This window comes from Clavelina lepadiformis, chromosome 1 (assembly GCF_947623445.1).
Source record: "Clavelina lepadiformis chromosome 1, kaClaLepa1.1, whole genome shotgun sequence".
Classification (NCBI taxonomy): domain Eukaryota; kingdom Metazoa; phylum Chordata; class Ascidiacea; order Aplousobranchia; family Clavelinidae; genus Clavelina; species Clavelina lepadiformis.
Genome location: NC_135240.1, coordinates 28,117,129 through 28,130,207, shown reverse-complemented (window position 1 = coordinate 28,130,207; position 13,079 = coordinate 28,117,129). Strand labels below are relative to the sequence as shown.

The following is a 13,079-nucleotide window of genomic DNA, read 5'->3' as shown; positions in this document are numbered from 1 at the left end:
TGGTTATAACTTGTTTTTTTTAAACATTTTTCACTTTCGTATGTTAAGTTCTTGTTTTTTGCTGCTTTCTTTTGTTTTGTATGCTGTATAGGTGCTATCCATGACGACATAGACATCCGATAAGTTATTTTACACATACGTATTGTTTAACTTTGTTTTTCAAATAAAAATTTTTTCTAAAATGTAATTAGCAAAAATTATGTTATGCAATAACAGCATTCTTTGTACAACATTTACTTGAAAACATGTTGTACTGATAGAACTATGATAAATGATAGAGATAGAGGAAAGTTATCGGCGTGTAACTGCAGTAATTTGCGTTCTTGTCAGAACTTTTATTGTTGATTGCCTTCCAAAGTTGTTCTGAGTGTTATTTGGTTAATTTTATATTTTTAATATATTATATTGGAAACTTATTGTTAACATTTTGTTCATTTACAAGAATTACGGTAAAAGGATAATTTTACGAATCTGTTTCTCACATTTTTTACGTTTTGTCAAATGGAATGTTTTTAGGTTTTTTCCCATTCATGATCTTTCTATAATTCATATATCATCTGCGTTTATAGCCTGAACCAGCGAACTATAAACTTTAAGTCTGTGTCAATATTGAGAATGCAATAACTTTATAACACTTTTTACAATGTTTTTTTTGTCAAATGCTCAATTGATTATTATGATGTTTGCAAAGGAAGCTCTTTACATGGTTTGTTATCCAAGTGATTTACTGTTAAGTTTTGCTGATGCTGAATTCTTTGTTCAGTGTTCTTTTGCATGAGATGCAAGTCTGAAATTCTGCAAACTACCATACTAAGCATAACTGTTATGGTTTTTGTTGTCATCTTATGCTGTGTTATTCAAACACGGTGTGCAATGTGTCCAAATATGTTTTATTTCAAACTTGACATTACAGCGTATTTTTTGTTTTTTTACAATAGGAGTTTAAAAGTGTTATTAATTAGTATGGAGTGTCATCCTAGTGGTTTGCCAGTAGCCATTATATTAAAAGAATTTAGCGACCTGATTTTGAAAGAATTGAAATCAATGCGACAAGATCTGAATTTGGGATTTGCCGAAATGCAAGAAAACATGAAAGATATGTATTCAAAGATTCTTGCAGAAGTAAAAAAAATGAAACCACAAACAATGTAATGCCAGTTGAAGAACCATCGCAACCATCGAATGTAGAAACTGATATTTGTATTGAAGAAGTTTATTCAGAGAAGGCGTCAGTTTGTCGTCATCTTATGCCTACTAAAGAAGAACCTTTACAGGATTGGGAGATGTCACGGTTTGATACTGGTGATAAAATTGCTCCCATGATAAAAAGTATTGTCCCTCAGTCAGAGATTGAAAGAAATGTTACAATCAAGGATGAAGTTTTCGATTTTGAAAACTTAAATGAAAGAAACTCACTTGTAGAATTCCAAGCATCTCGATTGCGCAAATGTACATCAAGTGATAAAGCGATACTAGCAAGGTTAAGCAGTCTCCAATAGTTGTTGAAAATGACAAAAACAAACATTTCTGTTGCTCAGTTTGTGGTAAACCTTTCAAGCCTGAAAGCTCATTTAAGGAGTCACAAAGGAGAGTAGCCATACCAATGCGACGTTTGTTCCAAATCATTTTACAAGCTGGCCATCTCCAAGTTATGTGGAGGAAATGTTTTTTATGAAAACAGAAAACTTGCAGAAATTCGGATCATTTAAGATCAGAGGAGCAACAAATGCGGTCACTTCTCTTGTGAAAAGGAAAAACAAACCCGACTGCATTGTCACCCACAGCAGTGGAAATCATGGACAAGCTGTGGCAAAAGCTGCTAAAAATTTCAACATACCCGCATATATTGTGATGCCAAGCAATGCCCCCGAGTGCAAGAAAAATGCAGTGAAGAGTTATGGCGGTTTCGTTGTGCAATGTGCAGAAAAAGATTGTCGTGAAAAAAGGGGATGTTTTATCCACGAAAATCAGACAGCCGAAGTAATCAGTGGTCATGCTACAATCGGGTTTGAAATGTTGAAACAAAATCCTGATCTCGACGCAATTGTAGTTCCAGTTGGAGGAGGAGGACTGATAAGTGGCATCACCATCGCTGCAAAACACATCAAACCTTCAATCAAGATCTATGCAGCTGAACCAGAAAAAGCAAACGATTGCTACATATCAAAATGTAACAGCCACATCACACCATTGGACCATCCTGTGGTTACGATGGTGTTAAAGTGACAATTGGTGAAAGTGCCTGGCCCATTATAAGAGATTTGGTGGATGATGTCATCACTGTGTCAGAAGAGCCTATCATAGAGGCAACAAGGCTGGTTTGGGAAAGAGCTAAGCTTGTAATTGAACCAACATCAGGTGTGGGCATCACAGCCATCGTCAGTGAGAAGTTCTCAAAAGCGAAAGGCATGCATGATGACGTCAAGAATATTGGGGTTGTTCTCTGTGGTGGAAATGCTGATGTTGGAACTATAGCTAAAATTTCAACTGGTGTCTAAAGATGCCATGAAGAATCTTTAATGCTAAAACTATGCATCGTCATCTCAACCCACACTCTGCTTTGGTTGAAAAAATCATTCCTTGCAGTCATAGGCATGGTTTACTACATAATTACAAGGCACATATAAATAATCTTTATTAAAGTTTATCCATCGCAACTCAATTCTGTTACCAGATTTGTTTCACTCAGGAGACCAATTTTATTTGTGTCAGTCTTAAATTATCTACTGTATTTTATCTATTAACTTATACATGAAAATGTTAAACCATGAAGTTGATGATGCCTTAAATATTGTTTTTAAAGTAACGACGCACCACTGAGATACGTATAATTTTAAAGACATTTTTATGGATATGATTGGAAATTAAAATCTTCTAGATTGTTCAAGTTGTCACTGTAAATTTCAAGGTGTTTTTCAATAATTGTGCAATTAAATCTTGTCTAGACTTTTTTCAGATGAAATTCTTTTGTAAGTTTTGGTTTTTCTTGAATTAGTCTGTTCCTAGTGGCAGCAATTTTGATGCAATGATATGGTTTATCCCTACCCACTGATGCACATAGGTGATACTTGCTTCTGTTTTCGTTTCTGAAAACAACCAATAATATTACAATAAACATATATTAATTTCAAGTAAGAGATCTTATGCAGATAAAATACATTTAGCTCATCAGTGACGAGTTGGTTGATTTGCTTTTTTTATCGGTAGCCATTTACCACTTCGACTTTCACGTTTGAATGTGTGGAGTTAAGTCTTGACCCTGCCCCCATATTACATTGAACTTTGTCATATTTGTTCTTCAATTGCTTGTTGTGCTGGATAACGTCTTTCTCGTAGAAGTCTGTGAGTGCATGAATGTCTTCAATGTTCCTACATAACACAATTTAAGGCCGGTGATTAGGCCAAAGAGATTAAAACACAGGAGTAGAAACTTCTCTTTTGCGCATGACGTCATATTTGTTTCTTTTATTCTCTTGGAGCATATTCTACTTTCTCCACGGTCACGGTTCACTACATAACAATAAACATGCAGACGACGACAATGATTTTCAGATCTGTTTGCTGCTGGAACAGATTAGTCTTATTATTACGGTGCAGTTGTTGGGATCCAATAGGTGTTAATTTTAATTGAAATTAATTAATGAAATCAGGTGGTAGTTTTAGGTTCAGCAATTAACTTAGTTTCAGTTCATTGAACTGATAATGCTGCTGTTTTGTATCAAGGCATGGCTTAGCCTACTTGAGTTGCGCGGGAAGATTTTTTCATTCCCCACATTTCTCTTCGACCAGGCAATTAGCAACTAAACTGATTAGCATAGGCCTTATGTTGCAGGTGTTGTGTCATTAAAATAGGCTACTGAAAGTCTGATTTAAAATCTTGTTATTGTGGTGCAGTTGTTGGGATCTAATGGATGTCAATTTGAAGTTAATTATTGAAATAGATTGTGACCCAGAAGACGATGCAGCAAACTTTATGTAAGATACGATATGCCTATTAATCAGTTAGCCAACTGCTGTTGAGCTTGTCATGTATGGCGGTCACCCAGAGTGTACGTTCTCGCCAATTTATATTAAACAGCCAAGCAAAACAACAAATTAATGTAAGTCGTAACGAATATTTGAAGAAATACTGTACTGATATATTGATGTCATTTAATCTGATAATGAAAATATGTATTTGCAGATGTGGACAATGTTTGCATAACTGCACAAGTAATGAAACTTTGCTCGCTCATCAAAAAACTGCTCATGGTATATATTTTTTTTTTTGAAACTTATTTCATTTCGAGCTCTATCATTGGCAGATTCCGGTTAAAAAAATCTAGTAAACTTAATTTTACACTTGTCTTGCAGAATCTTCTTGCAATAATGTTACAAGAGAAAAGCTGATGGAATGGTGGGTGGCGTTAAAACAGATCTAACTGCAGATGCGGTTAACTATTTTATGAAGCTATTTTCTTCCTACAATTCACCGGATGAACTGTTTCATAAATTCTCATGTGATGGAATTACGTGAATCCCATCACTATTTTTCTTACCAAGAAAATTGTCACTATGTTTAACACGAAAATTGTTTGATGTATTTTTATCACACGTTACCACTGTTGCACACAACAAAAAGGGGAAACACTTGACATTACACAAGTTAAGCCGAGACGAAGAATTCATAATTCAGTACATAGGTGGTTATATTTTGCAGAAACTCACTAAGCGCTGTATAAATCCGAGAGAAATAGATCTATTGTCTTGTTTAACTGATTATAGTAATGAAACCACTAATAGTTCCTCGATTTCCGCTTTAAATAATAACAATTATGGACATCTTACAGTTCCATGAAGTTTAATGAAGTTCTGCATCAAACCATCTCAAGGAAATCAAACGCTAGATATGCCATTAAATTAAATATCTTTCCTCAATACACTAGTTACACTACATGTAAGTGTATGTAAAACAAATTTTACTTAAAACGATGTCAGATCTTTCAAAATGCACTTCACACATTTTCACAGCATCTCGAGCAAATAGCTTGTTTATGTGGTCGTCGCTTCTGCAAGCCAGCACGATACACTCTAACCTTTCTGCCCAGCTTTCCTTCTCCTTTTTTACAAATTTTCTCGAAGATATCTTAAACCACCCCATTCGTCAAGGATTAGCCCATAGGAAAGGGAAAAAGGAATGCACGGATTACCCATTCGTATGGGCTGAAAAGAATATTTCCATCTTTTAAAGTAATTGTTGTAAGGCTAATCGTGTTCGAATGAGTAATCCAAACGAGCGGTGGGTTGAATAAGTAATCCAGTCGAACTGCTGTGGCTGGTCATCGTACGGTACGATTGGATGGCTTAGGCTACTGGTGTAGAGTGTAGACTACTGAGATCTATACCGGAATGTATGGATAAGGTTTGTATAGTGATTGATGCACGTTGGAATGCCTTGCACAAACTATAAACGGATCTCACTAAAAATCTGAAAAGGCTGAAATGAACAAAATAGCCTAGTTTTCGATTTCAGTTCTTTCATGCGTTTGGTGTGTCTGGCATTAACGCTGCTTAATTGGTCCTGTTTCGTAGACAAGATATAGGTTATCTACCTCGGGCTTCTAGGCACTGGAATAGCTGTATGCTTACTTACTGAATGTAGAATCCAAGCAAGTTCTAAAGACTGCTTAATTGTTGCACATAGTGCAATGCACAATGGTGTTTGAACTGGCAATCCAGCCAACGATAGACCGGTACTCTAGTAGCCAAAAGTCACTTTTTCGTGTTTGCAGTGCTCATGCACTGTATTAAATTGAATTGTGGTAATTGCATGGTGCTTTTGTTCAGCATCAGGTTGAAATAGTTTTGCCTTCAAGCTGGAGTGATTGCATCAATTATATACACGCGGCATACACTGCTGAACATGTTATGGAAGGTCTTTGTCCGTGCAGTTCTAACTCACCCACTGTATTTATCCAGAGTCCCAGTGTGGCATAAGGTCGAAGCGTTTCACAGCAATCGACATGATTTTCTTTATTTGGCGGCTATAGGATAGAAGTATCTAGAACTTCATATGTCAATTTAGTTCGCTTCCATTAACCTTTGTGGTAATCTTTAATTGCTCCAGCCCCACTTATCTGGCTAGCTTTTAAGCAAGTTCTGAATGATTTAGGTATGTTTATCAGAAGCACTGAACTGGAGCAAGCATTGGTAATACCCCAAGGGCATAACAATGGTAGTGCTACTGGGTAGTGAACACTGCCTAATTGCCAGCTCTAACCATTCGGCTACTACTCAACATTGCTGCTTTCTTACATAACGAGCTTGCAGAGTACAGTGATCTTGTATGATTGTCAGAGAACTTCGAAATCCTGAGTGGAGTGAAAGAGCAACTTAACATTCTAGTATTCCAAAAAGGAAATCCATCTGATATGCAGATCATAAGCAAAAGGCAATCATTTAATTTGTCTTGACTTTCGACAAACGAAGGTTTCAATCGTTTTTAAAGAGTGCTATTTGTCGATTATATGCATTCATGAGTTTGCAGATTATTACAAATTAAAAATGATAATAAACGGCCTCTAGAAAATCAACGTCCTGTGTCAAAATATCCCTGTTTTACCATCAGCCTGCTTCCTGTGAGCAAGATGTTATTTGGCAACACAAGCTAGATGTTTGAGCTTGAGTCAAGTAACAACTGGGTCTTGCTGCCATCCAAAAATTGATGACTATGTATTCCATGGGGAACGTGGGGATACAATAGCTGGATATATTGTAATCTTTATTTTGCAATCTCCTTTGCGCTACGTTCACAAGTTACAATGTTTGCCATTCCCTATTTTTACAGGGTTGAGCAGAAACAACCATCTCCAGATAGCAGGCAATTAAGTTCCACCCACGCCATCCTTAGCAGTGTAGAGCCAGTGAGCAATGGGTATCTTGATTTTATTTATCCGGCTTGCTTTTTTGCTGAGGCAAATAGTTTCGGGAGGAGCAATCAGAGTGGCTCCGCTGAATAATGTGCAAGGTAAGGAGTGACTCTATCGCACTGAAGCCCAGCAGGTTCAATGCTCACAAAAACAGAAAAATTGTCATGCTGTGGGGTCCTATAGCTCTACATCCAGTCACAGGATGCTGTTTACTATAACAGTGTCGATTTGGTGCCCCATGCCCATTAGTCATTTTTTCACTTGAGGTGACCAAAGATGTAAATTTACTGCAAGGTGTCACAAGGTGAGCTGTTGATGTTAGCTTTAAGCTCACTTTTTGCTACCTTGGTGTTAGGGTAAATGGATGCTAACACTCATTGTTGAGCTTTATTGTCCAATTTTGGAAATACACCATGGCTAAGTGATCATGTCTTGACCAAGGGCCAGCTCAATGTTTCCCAATTTTTGGCCGAGTACACGACCGCTAGGTTGTACACCGCATAGTAGTATTTAGACTACTTTATGTGTTTAGTCGATCGTCATCACTTGAGTTCACTGACCACTTGGCTCAACTGTGATGGGCAATTTACCTCTTGTCGTTAAGAACAACAAGTGTATTGGCAAAGCTGCTGTCATTGCCACAGTCAAGTATCTTGGGCATGTATTTGACACTGACGCAAGGTCTGTGCTGGGGAAACCAGACTCGCTTAACATATATATCTTGCTGTGCTTACATTGTTTGCGCCTACTCAGGAAGTCACAGGAAGAATGGCGATATACTTGTAGACCTTCTATGGTAAGCAAGCCACTAAGCGATACTGTGTAGTTCTTATAGCTGGAACGTTCTTGTTGATTTGCAGATCATGTTGTTAGTAGTAGCATCAAGCGGGACAAGGAGAAAATAATTCAAAGAGAGAAAACGAAACATTGTGACCAACCGGCAGTCAGAATAAGTAGGCACACGCTGTGGCAGAAATTGCCATATGAGAATTGTAGTGCTGATCAATTTAAGATGCTGCTCTCAGCAAAATTTACTTCTATTGAATGTGTTAAGACAAAAGAAAGTTTTATTGGTTTCTGCAAAGAGTTTTTTTTTGATGGTAGTAATTATTTTCTAGGGGTAAAGAAGAATTTTCAATGTATTTTGATTTGATTTCGTATTGTAAGTTCTTAAATCAAAATTATTTGGAAATCAACATTATCCACCACCAAGCATTGTTTGCCTGCTGAATTCTTCCATCAGATGCACATTGTGAAAGTTCGCTATCGCCGAATGTTGGAAGTAAATTTATAATGCATGAAGTTGTTTAACTTGAAAACATTTTTTCACATGTTACTTTTACTAAGCTTTCTTGTGCCAATTTTACCCTAGTTGGGAGCATGAAATTCTGAAGCCTGTCTTGACTTTCTGGTTATCTGTTTTGCATATTCTTCGAATTATTTTGGAATATCCAACTACCTCGTCAATTTTAGTCCGTTTTTTAAATGCTAACTTTGAATTACTGACTTTACAAAGGACAGGAAGGCACCATTTGTTGTCCAGGACAACTCTCCAACTTTAAGTATTTTGTAATTGCATGTTTATTACATGATCTTACAAAATTATTAAAATTTGTCCTTTTTTAGATTTCTTGTTTGAGGGAGTGTTAAATGCCACTAGTTATAACTATTGCTATTTGTTTACTAGCGTTTTGACAACCATTGTGTTTTAACGTTGGATTTACAATTACAATGCAGAAATATAACCAAAGATCCAAAGCGTTAATCCTTTTCGAAAAAGAACACTCGCAGGCTACAATTTATTTTTTTCTTCTATTCAGGAACTGAAAATTGGTAGTTTTTATGCAGTTGCATGATTTTTTCAAAAATTTTCAAGGAAGAAGTTTGTACACAACATCACTTGTATTTCATGTAAGATATGTACAAGGTCTGATATTCTGGCTGTTTTGCTTAATTGATTGCTTGCTTCAATGAATCATTGGCATTATGCCGTCAAAGACACAATCGAAGTTCTCACTCAATATAACTTCACATCATTTTTCACCTGGTAAGTTGCATGCATTGATTTCATGCTAACTGTGCTCATTACTAAACTTGCATGTCGAAATTATATTTTCTAGGTTTGATTGTGAAATTTATGTCACAGTGTAAGTTGGATTAGTATACATGACTTGAAGTGAATGCTGTTTGTGACTTCACATGATATGTGTGTAATAAATTTCCAAAACTGTGTTTTACTGTTATGTTCATTGTTTGTTACAAAGCCAAAGATACTGATTGACACTGTTAAAGCTTAAGAGGCTTAAATTACTTTGCAATTTGCTAATATACATAAATGAAGGTTTCACTATGTTCACAGCTGAACAGTGAAAGTACTATTTAGACAAGTTATCCAGGTGCTTTGTATAAAGTAATGTCTTGCTAGTTGTCAGTGTTTCTCAGTTTCAATTTATGTTTAGTTTTTTTATTAAGCTTTCAAATGTTGTGTAGTAATGTTTGATTGTTGTATTTCAAGATTTCAAACTCTGCCTGCAAGTGGAAAGAACTTCCAAACCGAAGAAAACAACTATGGAAATAACAAAGCAAATATCTTTAATGCTGAAAGTTGTATGCCACTAAGTAAATTGGATGAAAACATGACAAACAAAATTCGAAAGAATGCCATTGCTCCGATAACTCAAGCTGTAGGTTGCTGTGTATACCATACTATGTTGTACCCGTGCTGTACAGTGTACACCAAACATAGGAAACTTGTTTTTGTTTTAGTGTGATGAACTTGAAGAAACTGGTGCGGCCGTTAGTGGAATGGCATTTGTTAATGGTACATTCCATGCATTTTGAAACAGGGATGTAAGGGCATATTTCTTGGAGCAAACTGATCTAAGTGGCTTTATAGAGGTTTTACAGTGCTGAAAAGGTAATTTTATGTAATTAACTGTGTCATTTCTAAACATTTGCTAGAACATGATTAACTAACCTATACTGCAAGCATATATTATAATGAACTTTCGTAGTACTTTTCTTGTAAACTTTTGTAATTAAGCATGTTAATCATGAAGTATGAAAAATTTCTTGTTAGAAGTAATGTTTTCTGTATATTTGTATTCAGCTGGTGATACTTCCAAGACAAAAAAACCATGAACTGCAAACAGAAGTTTGTTAAACTTTTAATATGAAATATTGTAAGTATTTTTATGCCTACAGATTGTCTTTTTTTAGCGTAACAGTGTAAAATGAGAAATGTTTTCGTTAGTGTTGCCTATTGTTGCAAGCAATGGAATGTATGTGGTAAATAAAATAGAATTGATGGAAATTGTTTCATCTTAATTACATTAAGTTGTTTTTGTGCATACCTTGGTATTTTTGATCTGGTGCTTTTCAGGTGAGACAATGCACAAATCCCATTGACATATGCTAAAATTAACAAGTTCAATATCACTGGAATGCCTTGTGGAATACCATTTCAAAATCTCTGCAGCTGTGGTCCAGTTGATTGCCAGAAAAGTATTGATGAGCAAAAAAATACTATGATTCTGAAAAGGGGGTAAGTGATGTGATTTCTGTAATCTTTGCATTGATAAAGAGATTACAATTTACAATTTTTACACTGTGCTTTTTCTGTTATACTCTTTATAGCAATTTAGAACTGGCAGATAAAGATCTAGTTCTTTTGATGATAACTGATGATTGTGAAAATGAAGAAAATTTGAACTTTCCTGAGGTGATAGACCAACACATTGATCAGTAGATTGGAAATCTGTAAATGATTCAGTGTTTTAATCAAACATTACATCATTTACCAGTCTTATTTTTGTAATGTTTGTTATTTTTACGTTATCATACGACGGTGCAATGATTTCATCAAGCCAATCTATTGTGGTAATTTACTGTACGGTATGCAATTATCACACACGCATTGGTGAGCGAAAAGTTACTGGTCGTTGTTTTTCCATATTTCTACGGTTTCATTTGTTCTGTGCGCCTTTTACAGTATTTTGTTGTTAACTTAAGCTGCAATCATTCCATTTTAAGATTTCATCCTTCATTCATGTCCGCATTTTCGTAATTTTAAGAAGTTAACATTGATTAATTGTAGCTATATTGGATGCATATGTAATTGTTTGTTGTTTTTTTATTTTATTGTCTTCAGTATTTTCGTTCTTTTGCTTTACACTTTTTGACGGTGCTTTCGTGGAATATACTCTGCTGAATCAAAGCATTTTTAGTGATAATGACTCACTGCTTTAAATTGGTAAAGTAATTTTCTATTAAGGCATATTTTCTTGGTGAAATTATTCCTTTTTAAATTGGTTGGTTGACACTTACACTAAAAAGCAGTTACAATATCTGCAAAACTTTGATATGTAGGCCGCACTTTTGCGATACGAATACAAATGGACGAAACAAGATAAACGGTTTCTTTGTTAAGTTGGTCGCATGCCAAATTTGATGTCACCACATTAATAACAGAAAATCGTGATGTTAACTTCAAAATTTTACTCGCCCCTTTTTAGCATACCCACCGCATGACAACCACGAAATAGTAAGAAAATTGTTAAGTTTAAATCAGAAAGAAATTTGTTTTCGGATCATCAACTGTCTTATCTGGTCTAAACATCGACAACTGTGTACCCCCTTGTATAAAAATTTGCTGTAAAAGTATAAATTTGTTGTTGCCGGATGGCATAGCTGTTAATTTGCTGTACCCTTACCTTGTTTGTTATCGTCCGCGTGCAAGTTTCCGCTCTATTATTAACATCTGCTTCGGATTTTTGAAGTGTAAAGCTTAAACGACTCGCTTGCCGGCACCACTTTAAAAAGGAACCACCAACGCAAGTTCTATGCAATATAATCCAAAGCTCTTATCATATGGGTGGACGACATCTTTTCGGGTGATATTAGCGAAGTGGTAGGTGAGCTCAATCGCTACAAGGCCATAAATTTCCAGTTTTACGTAAATGTCTCCAACAATATCACGTCGGAACTTAAAATACTGTTTACTAACGTTCAACATGCGTTTACAATAGTATAGCCTTTTTATTGTATAACATTTTGGCCCTCTTTCAGGTTTACATGGTAAAACAAAATCAATAAAACACATTTTAAAACCTTGTTTCTGGGTTTGCCAATTATTGTAGATAAGATTGATCAAAAGAAAATTTCCTGAAAATAAATGGTTTCTTTTATAAAACGGTGTATCAGAAGGGAAACCTTGGCAGGACTTTCAACCTCGTTATGAGTCACATCCCATCCCTTTACCAAATTTCGTCTTACCTGGCGACTCTCTAGACACCGCTAATGCAGCCCTTCGCTCTTGGAAAGACTCAATACAAAAAAGCTAGCGCAGTGAAGGGTTTTACGAATTCAATACTATCTACTGCTCGCAGTTCAGCAGCCGAAAGGAATGGAGTACAATCTCGCTGGCCGGTCAGTTCGCTTGCCTCGTCCATCCCTTCTCTCATCCAACACGATCGCCACACAACTGACTAAATGCGGAATACAGGAAAAGAAGGACCAGACTTGTGGGAAAAGAAGTGTTTGACCTTTGGAGGTTAGAAACATCTGATGGCGAAAACATCTCTGGTCATTTCTCCCCAAATGAGTTCCCTGCCGTCCTCCATCAAACAAAGCCAATCAATGTTCCGGGTCTAAAATACATCTGCCCAGAGTTCCATGCCGGTCCTGCCTTGAAGTATTGGTTAAGTAGCTTTCGGCTATCTACTTGCGGCACCATAAAATTTAAAAATGTGAAGAAGAGCTTTTGTCGTCGTGACCCAAGTCTTCAAGCACCGTTTGGGGACCCAAAGAGTTATCGCCCATAACTCTTTTGCGAGTTTTCTGGAAAGTCCTCAAACGTTTGATCTACGCTGAGTCGAGTGATACTTCCAAGACAAAAAAAAACATGAACTGCAAACAGAAGTTTGTTAAACTTTTAATATGAAATATTGTAAGTATTTTTATGCCTACAAATTGTCTTTTTTAGTCGTTTTTTACTCGTAATCGACTTCCTTCCCCACTGGCTGAAGTACAGATCACTCTTATGACCCAGGGTATCAAGAAAAGCTTCAAAACTAAGAAAAAGGCCGGTGATGTACTTTTACAACTTACAGCTGCCCATGATACAATGTGGCACCGCAGCCTTGTCCTCCTTAAACATCTATGCGCTCTTCT

General features: G+C 36.2%; 1 long non-coding RNA gene and 1 pseudogene across 1 annotated transcript; both read left to right on the top strand.

Annotated features, from left to right (window-relative positions):
• The first annotated feature begins 924 nt into the window (after positions 1-924).
• Positions 925-2,624, top strand: LOC143457833 (serine racemase pseudogene; annotated as a pseudogene).
• Positions 2,625-5,171: 2,547 nt separating this feature from the next.
• Positions 5,172-11,125, top strand: LOC143460773 (uncharacterized). Its single transcript, XR_013117964.1, has 6 exons — positions 5,172-8,955; positions 9,424-9,592; positions 9,675-9,825; positions 10,018-10,090; positions 10,291-10,452; positions 10,545-11,125. It is a non-coding gene; the product is annotated as an uncharacterized LOC143460773 (long non-coding RNA).
• The last annotated feature ends 1,954 nt before the right edge of the window (positions 11,126-13,079 follow it).